This window comes from Acanthochromis polyacanthus, chromosome 5 (assembly GCF_021347895.1).
Source record: "Acanthochromis polyacanthus isolate Apoly-LR-REF ecotype Palm Island chromosome 5, KAUST_Apoly_ChrSc, whole genome shotgun sequence".
NCBI lineage: Eukaryota > Metazoa > Chordata > Actinopteri > Pomacentridae > Acanthochromis > Acanthochromis polyacanthus.
The window spans coordinates 39,091,660-39,114,670 of NC_067117.1; the positions used below are offsets into that span (position 1 = coordinate 39,091,660).

Below are 23,011 nucleotides of genomic sequence, written 5' to 3' on the forward strand. Positions count from 1 at the left end.
GATACAGATGTCTGTAAGTGCAGCTGATGTTGAGCACACCCTGACCCTTCCAACAACGACTGATATTAGGAGGTAAGTGTCACTTAAGCAAGGCATGGAGTATAGAACTTTAATTATTTTTTCTGTCTGTCTTTCTAATTTCTGTCTTTCTATAAAATAAAGTTTTTATTTGTGAGTACAATGTTTTTTGTGCTCTCTCATGGATATAGTTCTTTTACTATAGCCATTTAAAGCAGTGTAACCTATGATACTTGATGTAAATACAGTAGAAACAGATACAAAAACATTGCTCAAAATTTTAAGCAGTTGAGTTGTAGTCAGTCCCAGTATCTAAAGTGTTCGAATAGGGCCCAGATGCCCATGTTTGACACTGTTCTAGGACATTAACTACGTATGTTGTCTACATCAGTTGCCAGTGATGAAGCGGCAACTGGACATTGGATGATCAGCATTAAAAGCCATGTCATCTGTGGAGGCATCAAACAAAGCTTCATTCATGGTTTTGCTGCAGTTTTTGCAACCTACTATGTGTTCAACTTGCAATACCAAGAAAAGGTTGCAAGGACATTGGAGTTTGTTCAAAGGTAAATCCTCTGTTAGTCTTGAATGTTGTTTGTTTACTCTTAGGTGTGCCTCAAATCAGTTGCTGTTTATTTACTCCTGTACCAACTTTATGATTGCTATTGCTGTGTCTTTTAATAGGGAATAAAGACAGGTGCTAGCATGTCTGACAGAAATAAAGAGAAACAGGGATTAGGGGGTTGAGTTTGACTTCTGACAAAGAGTATGCACATTACATAATACACCGATAGATCGATAAAAACCACAGTTTTAATGCTACATACTATTATATCTGTGTAGTTACTGCAAATAAACATGAGCTGTAAAATCAAGTTATTGACTCTTTCAGTTTAACTGTAAGGCCTTGAAATGCATCTATTTTTCAATGTGGCTAAACAACACATTTTAAGAAATAATCCTGAGAAGTCTTAAATTAGATGCAAGTATGACACATAGAAATTCCTTGCATACATGATGACAAAAATGCATCTTTTCTTTAGCGCATGTCCATCCAAAGAGGTAAGAGTTGGGGGAACGCATGCTGAAGGATGGGACATGCTGGAGTGCCGCCATGATGAATTTCATTTCACCTAATAACTGTAACTGCTCTTTTTTGAAACATGTATGTGACTTACTGTAATGGGGTTAAACGATGCCAAAGTGATTACATGACTCCTTCGTAGTTGGCAGTGTGGTCTGACTGGAGCCTAGAGATAATCACAGCCCAATCCACTCTCCCTTCTTCCTCCCATATTCTCTCTCAGTTTTTCTACCCAAACTGCTCAGCCACCACAGAGAGAGAACCACTGGTATGTTTGGATTTGGTCCCAGAAGACTCATTCACTCTGTCTTACCAGCTGTCTTTTCTGCATTAACATTCTAAATGCAGTCTGACAATCCACACAATTAAGAACTAGGATACTGCAATTACTTCACTGTGTGCAAAGATGAACCAATTAGTGTTTACTTTACACAGATTTTACAATATGTGAATGCCAGCCTGTTTAGCTACCAAAGCTAAAAATATTTACCTCTTTTATTGATAATACACCAGCCATATGTCCAACTGAAGACACAAAGGTCATTTCATGGCATTTTTTTCTTGCAGGGTTTAAACATTCTTTCAACTTTCTTCATTTAAATTCAGACAAAACTGAGGATATTGCATTTGACCCTAAAAATCTCAGAAACACACTATCTAACCAGATAGTTACTCTAGAAGACAGTGCCTTAGCCTCCAGTTGTACTGTTAAAAACATTGGAATTGTTTTTGATCAGGACATGTCATTCAACATACAAAATCAGTTTGTAGGATGGCCTTCTTTAATCACTGTAATATTTTAAAAATCGGGAACATCTTGCCTCATTTCCACCAAAGAGAACCAGGGTGCTCGCTTGGTTCAAGGTAAGTGTCGGCGCTTTAAGGGTTCAAATCCCGTGCCCCCCCAGGACCGGTTTGCTTTTCCATTGACAAGGAGCCAAGTTGGAGTCGCGTCATTGCATCGCCCTAAAACATCAGTACGTCGCTGCATGCGTAGCCGTTCTGCGACAGTGGCGCACTCTAAACATGCTGGTTTTGCAAGCCTACACTGCGATCCAGAAACAAATAATCTGACTGTTAGTAGCTACTTATCTTCATCGTAGTTACGGGTAATGGTGAATACGTTTGAGAAGACAGGTAACTGTCAGCGATGTTTTGATTCTTAACAGTGAACGTGTTAGCATTAGCTGAGCTACTTAGCCTCGACTACGTTTGTATCCAGTTCATAGCGGTTAAACAAACGCAATAAATTGATGATAGTATCAATCTTTACCTTGAAATAATGAAATATATTTCATTTTGGTTGATGGCTATGACTGGTATTTATATTGTAAGTGACAATTTTGTGGTCTTTTCTAAGATTCACAAGCGTCATGGTACTTGTGTCCAAACTTATGGCCATGGCTGTATTGTAAATCCTTATTATCTTGATGTCCCAAAATTTCTCTGAACAACCTCCAGCTGATACAAAATGCTGCAGCCAGAGTTCTGACAGCAGCCAGCAAGAAAGATTATATTTCTTCCATATTAGCTTCTCTTCATTGGCTCCAGGTAAAATCCAGGATAGAATTTAAAATCCTGCTTCTAACATGTAAAACTCTCAATGAACAAGCTCCATCTTATCTTAAAGACCTTATTGGACCACATCATCCAAACAGAGCCCTTCACTCTCTGATTGCAGGTTTACTTGTGGTTTCCAGAGTTTCCAGAAGAAGAATGGGAGGCAGAGCCTTCAGTTATCAGCTCCTCTGTTGTGGAATCAGCTCCCAGTTTTGGTTAAAGAGATAGAAACCCTCTCTACTTTTAAAATTACTCTTAAAACTTGCCTTTTTGATAAAGCTTATAGTTAGGGCTGCTTGGGATCACCTGAGCTGTCTCTGAGTTATGCTGCTACAGATTTAGACTGCTGGGGGATTCCCATGAGGCAGTGGACTCATCTCCTCTTCTTTTTACATAAAGTTATATAACATCATTACATATTACTATCTCTGTGTTTCTCCCGAGGTCCTGTGTTTGTTCTCTCTTTCGGTGTCTCTGGATCTTCAGTTAAACATCTTTAATCTGCAGTTTCCTCACCAACCTCCGAAATGTTCATTGTTCATTGTTTGTATTGTTTGTCTGTTCTCCATCTGCTGAAGTCCTAAAATTCAAAAGGTCCATACCTTATTATGCTAAACACTGTGAGATGACATATGTTGTGAATTGCACTATATAAATAAAATTGAATGGAGTTGAAAATGCTTTACAATTAAAACAGAACACCATAAACATGACTAAAAGAGACATGACTAAAACAAGATAATAAAATAATAATAATAAACAATGTCTGCTGTGATTTGTGTTTGTAACATTGATCATATGTGCATGAATAGTGTCATGCTTCAGGAGGACTAACTGCAGCTGTTTGCAGAGCTTTTTTCAGGTGATACAGCCACAGTGTGATTGGAGTAAAGTGTGTGCTGCTTGGCTGTTTTTACTTAACAGACTGTAAGGCTGAGGGCAACTTCAGTTACACGTGTGGCTGGTGTAAATGGCAGCCACCCACAACTCTTTTTCCACTTTGCACAAATTCCCCGAATACACACATCACCTCCTTGGATATAAATACACAAGAATATACTATACGCAGAGGGGCAAGCACACACACACACACACACACACACACACACACGTGGACGTTTGTGACCAAGGCACCCTCTGACCTCTGTATGACTCCTGTTCCGTATGTGTTGATATTGAAGTGAAAAACACTAGGAGCAGGGTGTGATGGCAAACACCCACTTCAATACAAGTCAGTGAGAATTAGTTTTTTGATGGTATTTGCTCTACTTGTCAAATTAGAAATAACGTATACACCTTTCTCTACACAGATGACATGCCTATCTCAGCTTCACCTGTCTGATTTTGCTGTTCATAGTCTTGCTTCTCAAAAGTCCAAACACACTGAAGTAAGCATCATATTGTCCAAAATACTAAATATTAGTTTAAGCGGGATCAGGAGTGTGTACAGCAGGGTTCTCGCCAGGATTTTTTTTCAGCGTAACGGCAGGTCCTCCTGCACGCGCGCGCGCAATAGACGGGAACGCGCATGCGCAATAGACAGGAACGGGTCAATCGACAGGAAAGTACGGCTGAGGTGGGGAGACATAAATTAACCTAGATAGGCACCCAGTCGATAAAAACAAACGCACATGGCGTTATCTGTCAAAATCAGCGCAGCGGCCCTAATCACAGTGTTAACCCTTCCTGTTCGGCCCCCGACCATGGTCAGGAAGCCCGGGGTTAACCCCCTTCACTTCATCAGCAGCCATAGAGGCAAAGACACAGGAGCCCAGCCGTATTGAAGAACACTGCATCCTTTATTGTCTATAAATAGTGGTTGAACCGCACAGTGCCACCAAACCAGCAACTGTACACCTTCTCTCCTCCGACTGCACCGACTGCCCGTCCGTCTCACTCGCTCTCCCCCTCCCTCCCCCTCCCTCCCACACACACACGCTGCTCTCTCTCCCTCTCTCATGACGGAGCAACACACTGTCATAACAACAGCGTAATCGTTGAAATGCGCTGGCGTAGCAGCCCTAATCACAGCGTAATCTTTAAAACTGAGCGTAACGGGCCGTTAAGACTGCGTAACGGCCCGTTACGCTGAAATGCGCTGGCGAGAACCCTGTACAGTAAATCAAGAAAATAAACACCCCAAAGCCCTCATTAATCCTCATACAGATCTGACAGCTGATAGAAACTGTAAGGTACTTGAACAAAGTACACTACAAATAGTGACTGCAGTATTGCTGCAGACAAATAATGATAAATCATAGCAGCTAGCATTTTTTGTACTACTTGATAAGATATTAAAAAATCTCTTTCAATACAATGAGAACTTGTTGAACTGTGTCCTTGGACTGCAGGGTGATTCTACCTCATATTTGTAGGTTTTTTTTTTTCTGTGCATACAAAAATGTTATCAAGTAAAACGTGTATAAAATCTGGGATCATACTGAAAGAGAGGCAGAGCCATGTCAATTTTTGTGCAGTTTTCTTTGTGCCAATCTGTAGAGCGATGTTTGAAGTGCAATAACTTGAGAAATAATGTAGCTACAAGCCCTTCTTTGATAAATCAGTACAAACCAGTTATATGATGATAAATGTGGTCAAAAATGTTCATGTTTTTTTCTATTGTGATATTCCACAAATCATAACATTTAGTTTTTCTTCCTTAAGAGGCTGATTCTTTTTTTTTCCCCCTATGACTGGCATCAATAGGAGCTTGAAAAATGTAGAGTGTAGTGCCAGGCACAGGTTTACAGTATGGGGGGAAAAAATGCAGGTGGACCGACATGGGGCCTTCAGGAATTGAAACAGAATGGCCCTGCTTATAGGAGAGAATCACATTTATTAACTGAGATCAAAGTAAAATCAGTTATCACAGAGTAAATAAAACCAACATTATTTTAGTGCCTGGTCAGGTAGTTAGAGCTTGGCCATTGAAATATTGTTTATGTCCAGTTGGCACTCTTTTATAACAAAGTTGATTTACTTAAGTGAAAACAGTCCAGTCAGCAAATTCTTCTTCTCTCTAGAAAATAAATAAGTGATGAGGCAGTCTATTAGGAGGGCAGGTGAAAAGAGAAACTCAGAGCGATGCTTTTTAATTAAAGAACTACATATTCAACAATTCCTTTGCTGTGCAGCTCATCTATGTGTATGATACTAAACACAAATGGGACTCTCGTGGTGAAAAGGAAATCATATTTAGATTCAATTTTCTGATGGGAGGTGGCTGGATAGTCTGTCTGTCAGGCACACTCATCAAGCCTGAATAAGAATAATACACAGAGAACAAGACAGGTAAATGGTCTGTATTTATACAGCATTTTTACTATACCTGCAAGGTACCCAAAGCGCTTTACAGGATACGTCACATTCATCCATTCACACACACATTCACACACTGATGGCGGAAGCTGCCATGCAAGGCGCTAACCACGACCCATCAGGAGCAATTAGGGGTTAGGTGTCTTGCTCAGGGACACCTCGACATGAGCACGACAGGCCGAGGATCAAACCGGCAACCACTCTACCCACAGAGCCATGACACCCCCATGCTGATGGGACTGATGAAAGGCGACAATGATTATATTACCAAACATGCAGTGATTGGTGAAACTCATGAAGACAGCCTGGACTGGGAGAAACAGATCACAACATTTTTTTTAACTTTAAAATCAAGAAATCAGAATACTATCACTGCTATTAGAGAAGAAAAAATACCCCTGAGTTTTCTTTCCCATAAATGTATAGGACTCGACATTTATTCACCATGGTAGGTGCATATTCCTTAGATTTATCTCTTCTTCAGAATTACCACATGAAAAGTATTGAACCATGCCATTAACCCTTTGATGCACAACATGGGCCAAAAGTGACCCATATACAATAAAAATGGGTACCTTTTGACCCATGTGGTGCATCAAAGGGTTAAGAAAAATGCTGTTCCTAAAACTACTGTATGCTGGCATTCAAATGTTTAAAAAAAACATATGAGCACATTTACACATGTTAAGTGTGGTGTGTGACATAAATAAATCACAACATCAACATGGAACTGGAGTAGTCACTGCACCTAATGTACAGTATATGATTTAATACAGCAGAAAGTACGAAAAGTCATGCTATATAGACATCTATGTCCTATATATGACATCACAATAATGTTTAACTCATTAAATGTAATAATAGTCAGGCCAAGCTAGACGCCCAGCTACTGCAGGCTGATCCAAGGTGTTGCTGTGGATAACCTGATACGACCAAATTAAAAAATAAAAAAAAACACTATGATGGGTTCTTGGTCATTTATAATCTACTAAAATCTAAAGAGTGGCAGAATTTGTGGAGTATATCTCCCAAAGAGAGAAAAAAAGACTAACAGCTTATTGGTAATATGACAATGAACACAAACCAAATTTCCACTGTCACATTTTGAATGGTTCGACAGGTGTAACCTACAGAATACTTTCTGATTGTTTCTGGAACTTTACATCTATATTGCAAACACTGACAAAAGAGATTGAGCAGACTGTGACCATCATAAGGACCTCTATTTTTGACCTAACTTATACAACACCGACACACCAATGCTAAGTTAGAACCTGTGGTCAGCTTTAACTGAAAATATATGAGCATTTTGTCTTTCTGAAAAAGAGTGAGCATATAACTAAGTGGTTCTGAATGGATGATCAACATAAATAATTGACCTCCTAAAAGTTTACAACTGAGATTGATTTGACGGCCGTGGCAGAGGTGATCCTCGTGAGTTGCGTTTCAATACAACTGTCAAGTGAATTTGAAGCACACTTGAAATGTTGCAAAAACTGTTTTGAAGTGAATAAATTTGGCTCCTTAATCTCGTAAGAGGGTGGCGTTAAAGGGACAAAGAAATGCCACCGGGCCACTCAAAATCACACCTCAGTGTGACCTGGTTTGAATCAAAGCCATGGCCCCTCATCGGATGAGACCCGCAAACACAGCAAGGGATCCAAAAGACGTGACCAAGACATCAGTAAAACTTTAACTGCCACTAGGCAGCACCACCCCCTTGCATTCTTTGTGTTACGAGTTGTTGGAAGGAGGTCATGACTTCAACACAGCAGTTACTGTGAGGGAGCAATGAAATGTTTGAATTACTTTCACCCTTGGCCACAGTTCTTTGTTTGCTTGACAAGCACAAGACTGCTTCAAGTGATTTAAATTGTTTTTTGTATCCTGGGAGAAATGATTAGCAACCGAGATGTTCCTCCATACCTGCAGACATGGAGACAATCCTTTCTCCAGCAGATGGATTAGTCAAGGTCCCGCTTCATCAACCGAAAAGACTCTGGTGATCATTTATTACCACACCAAGGACACCAAAACCCACTCCACTGCAGGATGCCACACTGGCCCACAAGCATTCAAATCAACGGACCGACGTATTGACGGAACCCATGCTACAAGTGACTCAGAGTAACAGAGCTTTTGTCTGGGCAGAGACATAAAAAGTTAGTGTGAAAGTTTAACTGGTTGCTGTACAATTTAAGGACGACCGCGTCCTTCTTTGCGTTTTATTGTTGTATACTGTTGCTGCTAGAAGCTTTGTTGGAACAGAGTAGAATAGAATAGCCACTTTATTGTCAACCTGAACATAAACTAGGTGCACATTATGACTGAAATTGCGGTGCAACAAGCTTGTTTATAAATTAATTGGATAATTGCTGTTAGTTTGTGCTGTCATGTGTGTTTGCAATACAATGTAGGATCAACTAGCCATTATCAACAGTGAAACAAAGCAACGGTAGCCCTTCATCCTCGTCCTGTAGATCTGGTCACCTTTGCAATCACAGACCGGAGACAGGGCCCTCTGTGATCAGCAAAAGGACACCAAGGCACCACACCAGAAGTGGAACCTTGAGAAAGGCAGCATCCTAGTCTGTCAGGATGGTGTACAGTTTTCATTGGTAAGAGACGGACACGACAAGACAGACTGTAAAGTATCCCACAAAACACACCTTCAGATGAAAGTAATCTAACAATGTGTACTGGGGCCGTCACGGCACCAGATGACTGACTCACATTCCCAGTCACTACCACGACAAAAGACCACATGGTCCCTATAAACTCTCCGACTGATTTCTCGCTCTGCAGAAAGCGAGGGTCAAAAATCTTGACAACTTCAAAGGAGTATAAACCCTAGACCACAGTAGGAAAATGATAATTTTTGGGCCATTCTGGACTTAATCCTTCTCTATGTGCAACTTTAAAGGAACTATGATCAGTGATTTAAATACCCTCATTATGATCAGTTTCACCATGCCCTCCTTTTGAGTCTGTTCTTCATTTGTAAATTCATGCTTTAAACTAGAGGCTTAATAATTGTAAATGGCACATGGGTGTTTTTAGTCTGGTTCTGATTAGCTGCCTATCAGGAGTGCACACATGTAAACAATGTGTCCTCATCCTTCCTCAGCAGAGGTTGGTCCAGATCCCCTCCAGAGTGCAAAAGAATCCCTTCTAAAGACCACAGCTGAAAGTGCCATACTTGCCATCCATCGTAAGTTATCCCTCAGTACCGTCAGCTCTTTCTTTTGAAATTTTGCAGTTTTATTTACCTTGTTCAATGCTATACTTAAGAATTTGCAAAATATATGCTATGAAAACATGTAACAGTATACATTGTGACAAGTGATAGCAATGAAAGGTGATAAATGGTGGTTACATTTCATGCACTGGGGGAGTCCTGCTGCTGTGTGTTTGCTGATTTACTGCCATTACTTACTAGTAGACTTAATGGAACTGAGTCATCATGAATGCTTTTAATTTTACCTGTGCCTCTTATGCTGTGATGGGTCGAAACGCCTACAGTGCTGAGTCTAAAAACCAAGACAAGTGTTTCTACCTGAAATGACTGCAATTGTGTCTGGGCGGCAGCTATCCTTTGCAGGCTAGAAGAACCCTTCTAACATACGAAGAATTACAGCAGGAGACTGTTGAAATCATCATCATAATTTGTAATTCACTGGAACAAATGGTGCCATATTCTTTTTCATACAGTATGGACCTGAGTCTCAGACTGCCTTCTGTGGAGTGATGAGACAACATAAGGGACAATAACACTTTGGAGATTGCAATTTCAAAGACATAATGACCCCCATCCAATTGTGAACATTCCATCCTTTCCCTCCTGTGGCAACCCGAACCCAGTCTCACATCAAATTGTGACATAGTCACGTTTGTCCACAATGCAAAACGTTACAATCTCACAATTTTGGCCTGAAAATTGTGAGATGCTCACGTTTTTCCCCCCAATTCTTTTCTATGGGTCTGACGAAGGGTCATGTGACTGCTTGCTGCAGGCTTCTCAAAATGAAAACATGGCGGCTATTCCTTTAATTTTCCGTGGAAAATGCATTATTTTAAGATAGTTTGGACAGAAAAAAACATTTTGATGACATTTTTAGCGAGAAATATATATAACACTTTCACATTATCCATTCAGTTATTGGAAATGATCTTTGGTTTGGTTTGTTTTTACGCTGAATTTCACTTCACGGCATTAAATTGTGACAGTGTCACATTTTGTACGTTATGTTGGTTGATTAGGACGCTGCCAAAAACGAAAACAAGCGGTGTGTTTATTTTTGTATTGTTGCACTGTGTAATTTTTTGAGTTGTTAAATCATTTTTGTAACTCTTGGTGATTACTGCTAGTTACTGAGATGTCTTCCCCGGCCGTTCATTAGTTGACGCGCTTCGCTCCCTTGTTAACAAGTTGCATTTCAATGATCCACAAGTCGCTCGTTGTCGATGCAAACAACCGTATTTATTTCCATGAACGTGCTTTTACCGCAATCATTTGTTGAGCTCATCCATACACCAGTCAGCGCACAGCGATCTAAAAACTTTATTCCTGCCCACAACAAGATCCCCCTGTCTTTCTTTAGCCCGTGGAAGCGTCCATAGCAACCACCATAGCAACGGTGGGAAACGTAACAATTCCACTCCGAGACGTGAAAGATTAATCGTAATAACAAACCAGAGATCATACACAAGAACTGAACGAATATTGTGAAATTAAAATGTATATTTTTTTGTGTCGCTGTAATGCCTGAGGCTTTGCTGCTGTCCGCTTTCTGACCGTGGTCGGCAAAACACGGGAGAACTACGTGCAGAACCTGCTGCACCTTTCTTCTTCGGTGGTGTCTGTGTAAAACAATGTCCAACATGCAAACAGCACACCTAGCGCCATGAAGCACAAAATGCAGGTGTAAATCAATGACATCTTACAATTACAATGTCCTGTCTTTTAACTAATAAAGACACATATATAAAGAACTTTACATCAGTTTGTTTGTTTGTTTGTTTTATTAAGGTCCCCTATCAGCTTTTGCAAAGCAGCAGCTATTCTTCCTGGGGTCTTCATAATTTCATTTGTGACAACACCAAAAAGCAACATGTACACAAAATACATACAAATCAAATTACAAAATACATAAAAAATACATACAAAAATACACATATACAATACAAATAACATACATATACAAAACCTGTCCTAACAAAAAGCATACAACACATAATACTCCCACCTTGAATTATAAAAATAAACTTTTCTTCTTCAAAGATACCATGACCTAACAGCAATAATTAAAGAACAATCTACCTCAGAAACCAACCATAACATAAATCACATAAACAGTGACATTACAGTCACTACATTTAAGTTTAAGATTTAATTTAATGAATGATTGTATTTTACAAATTTCTATTCCCAAGCAACCCACTAAACTAATAACTAAAATTTTGTGCTACATAATGCTCTTTTAGTTTAATTTTAAACTTTTCAATATTCCCCGTTTTTGAGAAAATCCGGATGTTATCACTCGCTCCCGACAAAAGCATCATTTTTTAAAAAATATTTTGGATTTCGATTAATTAGACAATGAACAAATTGCCGTAATTTCCTGGTGGGTGTGTTTATGCAGCCTATTAAATACTTTTTTCCCCATGAAATAAAGTACAATCCATACATCATGGTCCAGTGTTCATTGTTTGTTTTGTTCACTGACATAGTGCAATAAAGTTTTGTTTTTAAACCATCCAGTACCGTAATGAATATTGAATGAATATGGCATCTCGTTTACATCTCTAATTAAGGAGCAAGAAATTTACTGACGTTGATTTATGATTCAAGACAAGCAGAGGACACACTGTGTGCCCCTTTAATGTCCAAAAGGCCAATTAAGGTCAAAATCTCACAGATTCTTTGACCAATTTGGACCAACCTGCACATGTTTCATATTGGGTCCTGAAGCAATACTGGTGTACGGTTTCAGACCACCAGGACCTACAACGGCAAAATAGGAGCAAAAAAGACACTGGAACAGGGGCCTTTGTTAAAATGAATGAGAAACAGTGTGAGAACATCAATCAAAGTGCACCAAAGTGCATAAAGTCATAGAACAGGGTGTGCTGAATGCTCTGGGAGCAAGTCTGCAGTGAAAACACCTTTGAAGGGGTCAAGGGTCACTACACACGTGGACAAAATTGTTGGTACCCCTCAGTTAAAGAAGGAAAAACCCACAATTCTCACTGAAATCACTTGAAACTCACAAAAGTAACAATAAATAAAAATTTATTGAAAATTAAATCATCAAAAACAGCCATTACTTTTGAATTGTTGATTAACATAATTATTTAAAAAAACAAACTAATGAAACAGGCCTGGACAAAAATGATGGTACCTCTATAAAAGATTGAAAACTATTTGACCAGAGTGACATGATTAACTCAGGTGTGTCATTTAATTGACATCACAGGTGTTTCCAAACTCATAATCAGTCAGTCTGCCTATTTAAAGGGAGACAAGTAGTCACCCTGCTGTTTGGTGAAAAGGTGTGTACCACACTGAACATGGACAACAGAAAGCGAAGGAGAGAATTGTCCCAGGACATCCGAAAAAAAATGATAGACAAACATCTTAAAGGTAAAGGCTATAAGACCATCTCTAAACAGCTTGAAGTTCCTGTGACAACAGTGGCTCATATTATTCAGAAGTTCAAGACCCACGGGACAGTAGCCAACCTCCCTGGACGTGGCCGCAAGAGGAAAATTGATGACAAATTGAAGAGGCGGATCGTTCGAATTGTATCCAAAGAGCCCAGAGCAACCTCCAAAGAAATTAAAGGTGAACTCCAAGGCCAAGGTACATCAGTGTCAGATCGCACCATTCGTCGTTGTTTGAGCCAAAGTGGACTTCATGGGAGACGACCAAGGAGGACACCACTGCTGAAAAAAACTCATAAAAAAGCCAGACTGGAATTTGCAAAAATGCATGTTGACAAGCCACAAAGCTTCTGGGAGAATGTCCTTTGGACAGATGAGACCAAACTGGAGCTTTTTGGTAAGGCACATCAACTCTATGTTCATAGACTCAAAAACCAAGCATACGAAGAAAAGAACACTGTCCCTACGGTGAAACATGGAGGAGGCTCAGTAATGTTTTGGGGCTGCTTTGCTGCATCTGGCACAGGGTGTCTTGAAAGTGTGCAAGGTACGATGAAATCTGAAGACTATCAAGGCATTCTGGAGAGAAATGTGCTGCCTAGTGTCAGAAAGCTTGGTCTCAGTCGCAGGTCATGGGTCTTCCAACAGGACAACCATCCAAAACACACAGCCAAAAACACCCAAGAATGGCTGAGAGAAAAGCGTTGGACTATTCTAAAGTGGCCTTCTATGAGCCCAGATCTCAATCCCATTGAACATATGTGGAAGGAGCTGAAACATGCCATTTGGAGAAGACACCCATCAAACCTGAGACAACTGGAGCTGTTTGCTCATGAGGAGTGGGCCAAAATACCTGTTGACAGCTGCAGAACGCTCATTGACAAATACAGAAATCGTTTATTGCAGTGATTGCCTCAAAAGGTTATGCAACAAAATATTAAGTTATGGGTACCATCATTTTTGTCCAGCCCTATTTCATTAGTTTGTTTTTTTAAATAATTATGTTAATCAACAATTCAAAAGTGATGGCTGATTTTGATTATTTAATTTTCAATAAATTTTTATTTATTGTTACTTTTGTGAGTTTCAAGTGATTTCAGTGAGAATTGTGGGTTTTTCCTTCTTTAACTGAGGGGTACCAACAATTTTGTCCACGTGTGTAAATCTGAAGACTTCAAATGGAGACATTTTGTGCAACATATCAAGTATCATAAAAGTCATTCCCAGTGGAATTCAAGTCTGATATTGTGTGGGCCTGTTCAGAGCAGTCACATGAAGCACTTTATCTGTTTTCAAGGGTCTAGCTCCATGGGAATCTGCTTTTTTCAGCAGTGAGGCCTGCTAGCAGTGTGAAGCTTGAGGCCTTTAAATATGTAAAAAAACATTCCTGCTCGGTCATTTTTGGGTCTTGTGACACCAAATCGTACACGCTCCTACTAGACCACCCCCTGACCTTGCATATTTTTTTTCAGAGAGTTAGCTCAAAAGGGGACCGACCACGGCCCTGTTTCTGACTCTACGGTTAACCCTTTCATGTCCAAATGCTTCAAAACGAGTTAAAAAGGTCAAAATCTCACACATTCCTTAACCAGTTTGGACCAAACTGCACAGGTTCGAGATATAGAGGCTAATGTGAATGCTCATGCACGTTTCAGACCTCCAGGGGCCCTGAAGAAGGAATGAGGGGCAAAAAAACACATTTTTCAATAGTTGTCCCTCTTTTGCTCTCATTTCTCTTCTGTAACACTCAGAGAGCTGAAACCTGGGATCTGGTACCTCTGAAACATCTAAAATCTAAATCCACTGGAACTGTTTTGCTAGCCCCTCCCAAACCGGAAGTAGCTCCAGGAACGACCTAGAGACTTGTGCTTCAAATCAATTGTTCACCAAGGTCACCTGAATCACCCCTAAACGTTTCAGCTCATTTGATGCAAAAATTACTAATTTATGGGGCTTCAATGTCCGAAAATGTGACATTTTGACCCTGCACCAGGGGTCACACGAAGGTCATAGAGACTCCAAACCACCACAGTTCAGTTCCAAATATAGCCTAGTATAACATAGTAAAAGATCAGCCCCAGGGTCCCAGTAGAAAAATCTGACCAAGTGTTCATGTTGGAAAATCAGGTCTTGTCAGAATTTTAAACCCTGAGAGCCTTCTGCCAGTGGAATTAGACCCTCACCCTTATTTTTTACCCGAACGGGACGAAATTTTAACCACAAGTACTAGGGCCCCCTGTGACTCGGTATGTACAATATCAGCCTCCTAGGTTAACAGGGGGCCAGATGGTACCATGTTGAAGTTTGGAAGTGTGTCCCTTTAATGTCCAAAAGGCCAATTAAGGTCAAAATCTCACAGATTCTTTGACCGATTTGGACCAGCCTGCACATGCTTGATATTGGGTCCTAAAGCAATACTGGTGTACGGTTTCAGACCACCAGGACCTACAACGGCAAAATAGGAGCAAAAAAGACTGCTGTAAACTTGGACATTTTAACGCAGGGCTCCATAGAGATTAACTCGTTTTTGAAGCAGCTTCAAGCAGACGTCACTGTGAAGAATGCAATCTCCTCTTCTCCAGAGGTGTGGTTATTCTCACAATTGACACTTTGTAAGACTTATCAGATATTAGTGGAGGTAGGAGACATCCTATTGTCTCCAAGAGGACTGTGAGTGGTCATTCTGCAGTAAACATCTGATCTGTAGATGTTCCATTTGGATGTGAGTTTTGGGTTAGCTGTCTCTTTGTGTTAGTCATTTAATGGACTGGCAACCAGTCCAGCGTGTCTGCCTCTCATCCAGTATCAGCTGGGATAGGATGTAGCAGAAGACATTGCTAACTATGCAGAGAAATACACTGTTGGCAAAAATGACATGCAATAGTCTTTAAGTGCTTTACAGTGGAAAGTGATGTAACTTGACTGCAAGGCAAAAGAGAGGGCAAGGAAAGTGGCAGCCCACAGTTTCTAACAGGCATGAACTCCCAGGTGGAATGAAGAGTAGTGCTCAGGAGAATGAGGAATTAGTGATAGACATGTGGAAAGACTAAGGATCCAGCTGGTTCTCTGTAAGCTAAACCCTCACTTCAAAGTCCATCTCTCCAATCTCCCCATCCAATGGCCTTAAACGGCAGAAAAATGGTAGAAAAAGTGAAAAGGAAAATCAGACTAAAGAATATGGAGGAGATTCACAAGCCGTAGACTGAGACTGGAGCCAGAACATACAGAGTCACCACGTACAGATGTGTCCCAGAAATGGGATACAAGCATAGATTTCCTGTTTGAAGACACTCCTGAACACCCAACATGTCACCTGCTGGTGTTGTTCCACCTGCATAATCAAGTCTAACATCAGTGCAACCATCAACCAGCAGATTTTGGATGCTTCTTTCTGCTGAAGAGCTTTTTCGAGATGCAGATTTTTTTTTTCTTCCTGCAGGACCTGGTGCTGCATTGATGCTGTAATTTGAACAAAGGGAGCCACAACCAAGTTTTGATAGAGCAGAGATGAACATACTTTTCAGAGTTAGGGTATTTCTGTATTGTAAATTTTTTATTAAATTGATTTTGTTGATCTTTTGAAATATTCTAATATTGTGAAATTGATTTGGGTGGGACGGTGGAAACTATAAACCATTATCATTGAAGTGAAAACAAATATAGCCTTGAAATATTTCAGCTGACGAGTAATGAGCGTGGAAAACATACATTTTTCACTCTGAACAATGTCTGATAATAGATATTTAACCATTTCCACCATATTGTGATTATATGAGATGTCTATATGAAACTGTGATTATTACTAAATATGCAACATTATTTTTTATCCTTTTTATCTCAGTGGTCCTGGGTTAGATCTATACAGTGTGATGTTTGGCGGACAACATCACAGTGTAACACACAATAAGTTTTCTTCACAGACTGAAATAAGTGAAATGTGTGATGAGTGGTGTTTCATCTTCTGAGACAGGTCTGAACAGTATGGACTATTTTCATGCCAATACAAAGAGCAAGGAATGCTTTAGCAGGTTGGGACTTTGCTGACTTTGAGACACACGAGATATGTTTTGGATATCTCTTTGACGTATGTGATGGCTGTGCCAACAGCCACACAAAAGTTTGTAGCATATTACACACTCACAAACACCATTACCACATGTTTAATTACTTCGAGTTATAGTCAGTTAAAGCTGCTGTCCGGAGTTTCCGTTTGTTTTCAATTTATGTATCATTTTTTAACAAAGCTTAAATATGTTAGTCTAGTTCGATACTATAATATAAAGTTAGTATAACGCGATATGGAAATTTATTCCTGAGCTCCGCCTTCCTCTCATAGACCCCCATGTTATTCCAAAAAGCGCCGGTCGCTGCCGACCAATCAAGTTCGAGCTTCAGCTTTGTCATTCTGTCAATCAACGGTTACGCGCACAGCAAGCAAGCCCATGCAGAGGTGGGCGAGCTACGCACTACGCAACCGCGCGCACATTTGTTTTGCTTGTGGAGGAGAGAGCATCCGGGCTCAGCAACTTCCAGAAAAGTTACCAATCCCACGGCTTGTCAGGCCAAGAGACTGCAGGACGTTTTTGGCTCGGGGTGCTCGCGTCGCTCCCCGACCACGGCCTCCATAGCCCGCCTGACGGCTTCGTTTAGATGCCCGACCTCTGGAGGAAGATGTTGGGGCGTCTGGAACATACTCTTCGTCAGAGGAGTCATGCAATTCTGAACTCTAGATAGAAATAAATAAACAATGTAACACATATACACGCGTAAATGCACTAAGTTTGATAAACAACGTCATCGAGAGGGATACACGAGTGTAATCACATATTGAAACTTTACCCGTTCGTCCTAGCAGATTCATGTTATTTTGGTATTAGGACAAGTTAGACTCAATACAGCATTCTAACGTAATTCCCTTATTATTTACTAAATGTACAAAATGTAGAAGAGGGGAAAACAGCAAAACAGGCGAGATGCTGCAGCACTCCGGGCACTCCTCTCATGTACTGCGCGCGTGCACAAATAAAGGGGCGAAATCAGATGGAGGGAGGGTGGGACCAACAGTGCTTTGGGAGACGCTGCGATTCAAACTCCGGACAGCAGCTTTAAGTTGCATGCAACACACAGTTTGCTTTGTTTAAAACTGGTTTATTAGCACTTTGACAACACACTGTTTTCTGGATGGAGCATGCACATTTAGTTTGAATTGTTTGTCTTTTCTTATTTCTTTCTTTGAGTTACCTTGCTGCTGTTTTGGATTTCCTGCTTGGAGAAAGATGGAGGGTTTCTTCTTCTGTTTTATTTCCAGCAGCATTGACCCAGCAAGGCGTATTACTGCCCTTCACTGGTCTCTGGCTTAAATAGATCTTCTTATACACTCCAGGAACTGCAATACTGCCTCAGAACTAATTTGATGGTTCTCATTACGGCCGAATAAAGAAAAAATACAAAAAACCTCCAGTCCCAGATTCTGTGTTGTAGCTATTGCATTCTAGGAACACATGCTCAGCTGTTTCTGGACACCCACGTGTGTCATTTTTTCCTATTGTAACCAGATTCTGATTTAACCCACAGTGCCCGAGTCTCAGAGTGCACAGCTTGACTGCATCTCTATGGGTTTGTAGGGCTTAATGCTCAATTCGGATTTTTTTGTGAAATCCGATTTTTTTGCGAGTTCGTTCACATTTCCAATTAAATGCAACTTGTATGTGATCTCCTGTGCAACCCCCCCCCGACCCCAAAGGTTCCTGCATGCACAGAAGAGGACACAATAACGACACACGCAGAGAGCGTGTTCAGTGTTTACGGAAGTAAACATGGACACTAACAGCATATTTATAACTTAATCGTTTTAAGGAGAAGGTCAAGAAGGAAGAGAGCCAGGATTTTGGCCCTGGCGTTTTGCGGGGCAGTAGCAGCAACGTCTGTCCAGAGAAATGTGTGGGTGCGGAGTCGCAGCCAGGAGTGGTGGGATAGTGATGTGAGAGGCTTCACAGATGCGGACTTCATTCAGAATTTTCGAATGACAAGGGCGACTTTTACGTACATATGTGAGCGCCTCTTTTTAACACTCTCACGGCAAGACACGCGTCTTCGGGCTGCCGAAGACATGTTTTGCTTGAATGCAGAATAATGACATTTGTCGTGTACCAATGACGTATAGATTGGATAAATGTGACCAGGCCGTTCACACTGAAGTCGTATGGTAAAAGATCTGATACACATCAGAATTAGGACCACATATCCAAGTGGCTGGGTCGCATTTGAAAAAAATCAGATCTGTGTCGTTCACACTGTCATGAAAAGATCAGATACAGGTCACATAGGGGCAAAAAAAAAAAAATCGGATTTGGGTCACTTCAGCCTGCAGTCTTAATGTAGCCTAAGAGATGGGATGTTACAAAAGCATTTCCTAGTTACTTTGGGTTGGACTGTGAAATGGTGTCTCCCCTTATCCTCCCTCTCCCAGCCTGCTTGCCACTTCTTTACTGAACCCTCCTTAATTAGTCCAATCAGCTCCACCCTCCCCAGGGGCTCATAAATATCTACTTCTTTGTCTAGACTTTCCTTTGCTAGGAGGTCCACCTTCTCTTGTCCCTCAACCCCAGCGTGCCCTGGAACCCAACAGAATGTTACTTCACATCCCAACCCTCTTCTGCACACGATACTTAGGATATCCATCACTAGGTCAGGACGAGCTTTGCTCTTACCAGCTCTTAAGGCCTCTAGTGCAGCTGCAGAATAAGAGCAGATTACAGCCCCTTTTGGCTTATCCACCTCCACCCACTTTATAGTCCAAAGAATTGCCATCAACTCTGTGACTGAAACTGAAGTTTCATCTGATACTCAGAAACTACACTTCTGCTCAGGCTGCTCTATACAAATTCCAAACCCTGCTCTACATCTAATTGGGTCTCTGAATGCATCTGTGAAAATTAGCATCTTGTCATCCCTGGCTGATCTAAGATACTCCTCCACATTCGTTCTCACCTCCTTCTTGTCTTCCTTCTGGAGGAAACAAAACTCAATGTTAAGCTCAGGTAATACCCATGGTGGTGTCGGTGACCAGGTTGCTTGCTCTGCTATCGCCTCCTGTCTCATTCCTAACTTCCTGGCCCACTGATAAACACTGGAGAGAGAAGGTTCATTTCTGTTAATTCCTTCCACCTCTTGTAACAGTCATCTGGCTGTAAATGTTTGGGTACTCTCACTAATGGTTGTCCAGTACTGTAGTCCAAGCTTTATGTGCCTTATCCAGAGAGGCATTTCTCCCATTTCAACGAGTAGGTCAGTGATTGGGGAAGTTCTAAAGGCCTCACAACAATGTTTCAGCACCTTGGCTTGCAGGACATCCAGCATAGTAAATGCTGTTTTTGATGAAGCACCATATACAATACCCCCATAATCTAGAGGCGATCTGACCATGGCTTGATATATTAGCAGCAGCGTCTTCATGTCAGCTCCCCACTAACACCCAGCTAGACTTCTTAAAACACTGATCACCTTTTCACATTTCTCCATTATTTTACCTACGTGAATCACCCCAGTCATATGTTCCTCAAGCCATACCACCCAAAATTTAAAGACATACCTTTTCCAGTGGAGATCCATACAAGCTAAGTTCAAGGTCAGGTAGCTTTCTTTTCAAACTAAAGATGACATACTTTTTCTCAGACACTGAGATCCTGAAACCTCATATATTCCCCTATTCCTCCACTGCTTGTAATGCTTTTTAGACGTATCTCAGAATTTGCCCCACATTTCGTCCCCTTTTCCAGATTGTCCAATCATCTGCAAACAAACATAGCCTAAATCCCCCTCCTACATTAGCAAAGATGTCATTAATATTTATCTTAAACAATACTGACGAAATAACGCTTCTCTGCGGGGTGCTGTTCTCTATTTCTACTGTCTTAGAATGACACCACCCACTCGGACTTGTATTGTTCTTTCTTTAAAAAAAATACTTGTATCCAATTAAACATTTGTCTTCTTATCCCTAAATCATATATTTTAATTAGTAGTCCCTCCTTCCACAGAGTCATATGCTTTCTCAATATCCAAGGACACATCGACCACCACCTCCTTATTATTAAATGTCCTTGTGATGTCCTGAGCCAATAATGCAACAGACTCCATTGTTGACCGTCCATTCCTAAAACCATTCTGGAAATTAGCAAAAAGCCCTCTGGTTTCCAGGAAGTGAACTATCCTCCTGGTGACCATCCTCTCCATTATTTTACACAGTACTGCTGTGAGTGCTATTGGACGGTAAGAGCTAGGGTCAGATGCCTCTTTATCTGGCTTCAGGATTGGGACAACCACTGCATGTTTCCACTCCTTCAAAAAAACAATCCTATACCCACACTGTATTTAATAATGCTAGGATCTTGTCCAGCACCATATCATCTAAATGCTTAATAAGCTCACATGATAACCTATCTCACCCTGGAGATGTGTTTGCTAATGTCATAGCTGCCTCCCTCAGCTCCTTAACAGAGAAGTACAAAATACCTGCTCTATCGTCTTCTGTGCTTCTCACCAGTAAAAGATGGGGCTGAAGGCAGAGCATGGCTTTATGCTGAAGTCCCTCCCATGGACCAGACCAAGAACTCTTACACCATGGGGGATCAGGGTTTCATTGTGTTTGTTTTAGTTATTGTGTATGTAGTTTTCCCCCTGCAAGTTATAAATGTGGTCTGATAAACCACTCTACATGTTGCCCCAGTGTCTCATTCTGGGAGGTCTGTCAGTTGAGGTGATGTCTAGTTTTTTTTTTAGCCTTATTTTCAGCAGAGTTATATTTTGTTGGCCTCTTTTAAGGGCCCTATAACTTTTATTTTGTTATCTTCATTAATTAGTTTTTGTTTTGTTTTGTTTATTAAGAACCCCATTAGCCTCTGACACAGCTCAGAGGCTATTCTTCCTGGGGTCTTAGTTTTGTGAAAGCTACTTTTTAATTTAAAAAATCCATCTTTTCTTTGAAACTTTAAACCTGTGTTTTTGTGCTTGGCCCGTGACAACATATCTGCTCCAGCACCAAGTTATTAATGTTTGATAACAATTTGTTCTACTCTGACTGATTGAATATTTAGGATTACATGAAATGTCAAAATAATTTTCCATGGTGAACCCAAGTGTCAGACCACAGACCGGAATAAAGACAAAAATTTTGAAAGCAGTGAAGCCACACTATATGAACAACTTGTAACATGGCTAAGAAAAGCTAATAACCAAAACATCTTGACTCATGTCTTGCACATTGGAAAGAAAACTAATATCAGCATTCCAAAGTTGCAGTTAACTTCAAGGCAGAAGAGTGCATTGGGATTAAAATCACACAGAGCCCAGGAAAACAAAAGCAAATCTTTCTTGAATGGGCAGTTTTAAATTTCTTGTGGGTAAGAGTGTCCAGTCAGAAAAATGAAATAAAACTGCAGGTCCTGGGATTTAGCACAGCCTGAGGGATGGAGTCAACAAATCAACCTGAAAAGAAGCTTAAAGCATTACCTTGCGATACAAAAGCAAGGCCTGCAAGTCTGACGTGAATAAATTTCCTGCGTGTGACTGGCAAAGATCAGGACAGGGAAAGAACTGCACTCCGTTGCTACAAATGTGCCAAGTGTTGATATACAGAAGGCACAATCTTCCATCTTCATTCTCCCAGTTTAAAGTGAGCTCTCCTTGAAAGATAAAGCACTGTTTCCTCCACAAGGCTTATCTTATCTCATTTTAAATGAGATACTGTTGAAGAATGAAAGACGTGTGTAACTATTTAGTGAGAATAACCAATCCTTATTGATGGTGGGAACGGTTAAAAACCCAGCAAGAGCAAGAAAACAGTCTGTGTAGAAAATCTAATTCAGTATAAACCTTGAAATATTTTTCTGCAAAGCGATACATTTTATGTACATAATTTGGTAAACATATTGTCACTACAATATCAAAAATAGAAAAGCACTCAGAGAGCACAGTACTCTACCAAGGCTGTTCATTCCCTCATATGGCATGGTCAGAAATGCAGCATTCTTTTTTATAAATGCAGCATTTGTTTATTAGTTACTGATGATCAGAAATCACAGCAACATAGAATGTGGCCATTTAATATAGATGTACCCACAAACAAAATGACCTTGCGCTGAGCACAGGCATGTGTTATGCATGTGTACCTTATGTACAGATACCAAATTGCATGACCTAAATATGTAATGTATAGTGGGAACTGATGGGACTCAGAAACACCGCCCCAATTAAATCAATTGTTCCTTGTATCATTTTTGACAGATAAGTGTGCAGTGATTCATTGTAGTATGTTACAACTCGGCTCCAAAGCTGTAAAAAAAACACGGAGACAACCACTGTATGGTG

General features: G+C 40.6%; 1 protein-coding gene across 4 annotated transcripts in view; it reads right to left on the bottom strand.

The window, feature by feature from the left end:
- Nucleotides 1-23,011, bottom strand: part of fhit (fragile histidine triad diadenosine triphosphatase) — a 332,178-nt gene that overhangs the window by 188,337 nt on the left and 120,830 nt on the right. The window lies entirely within an intron of this gene.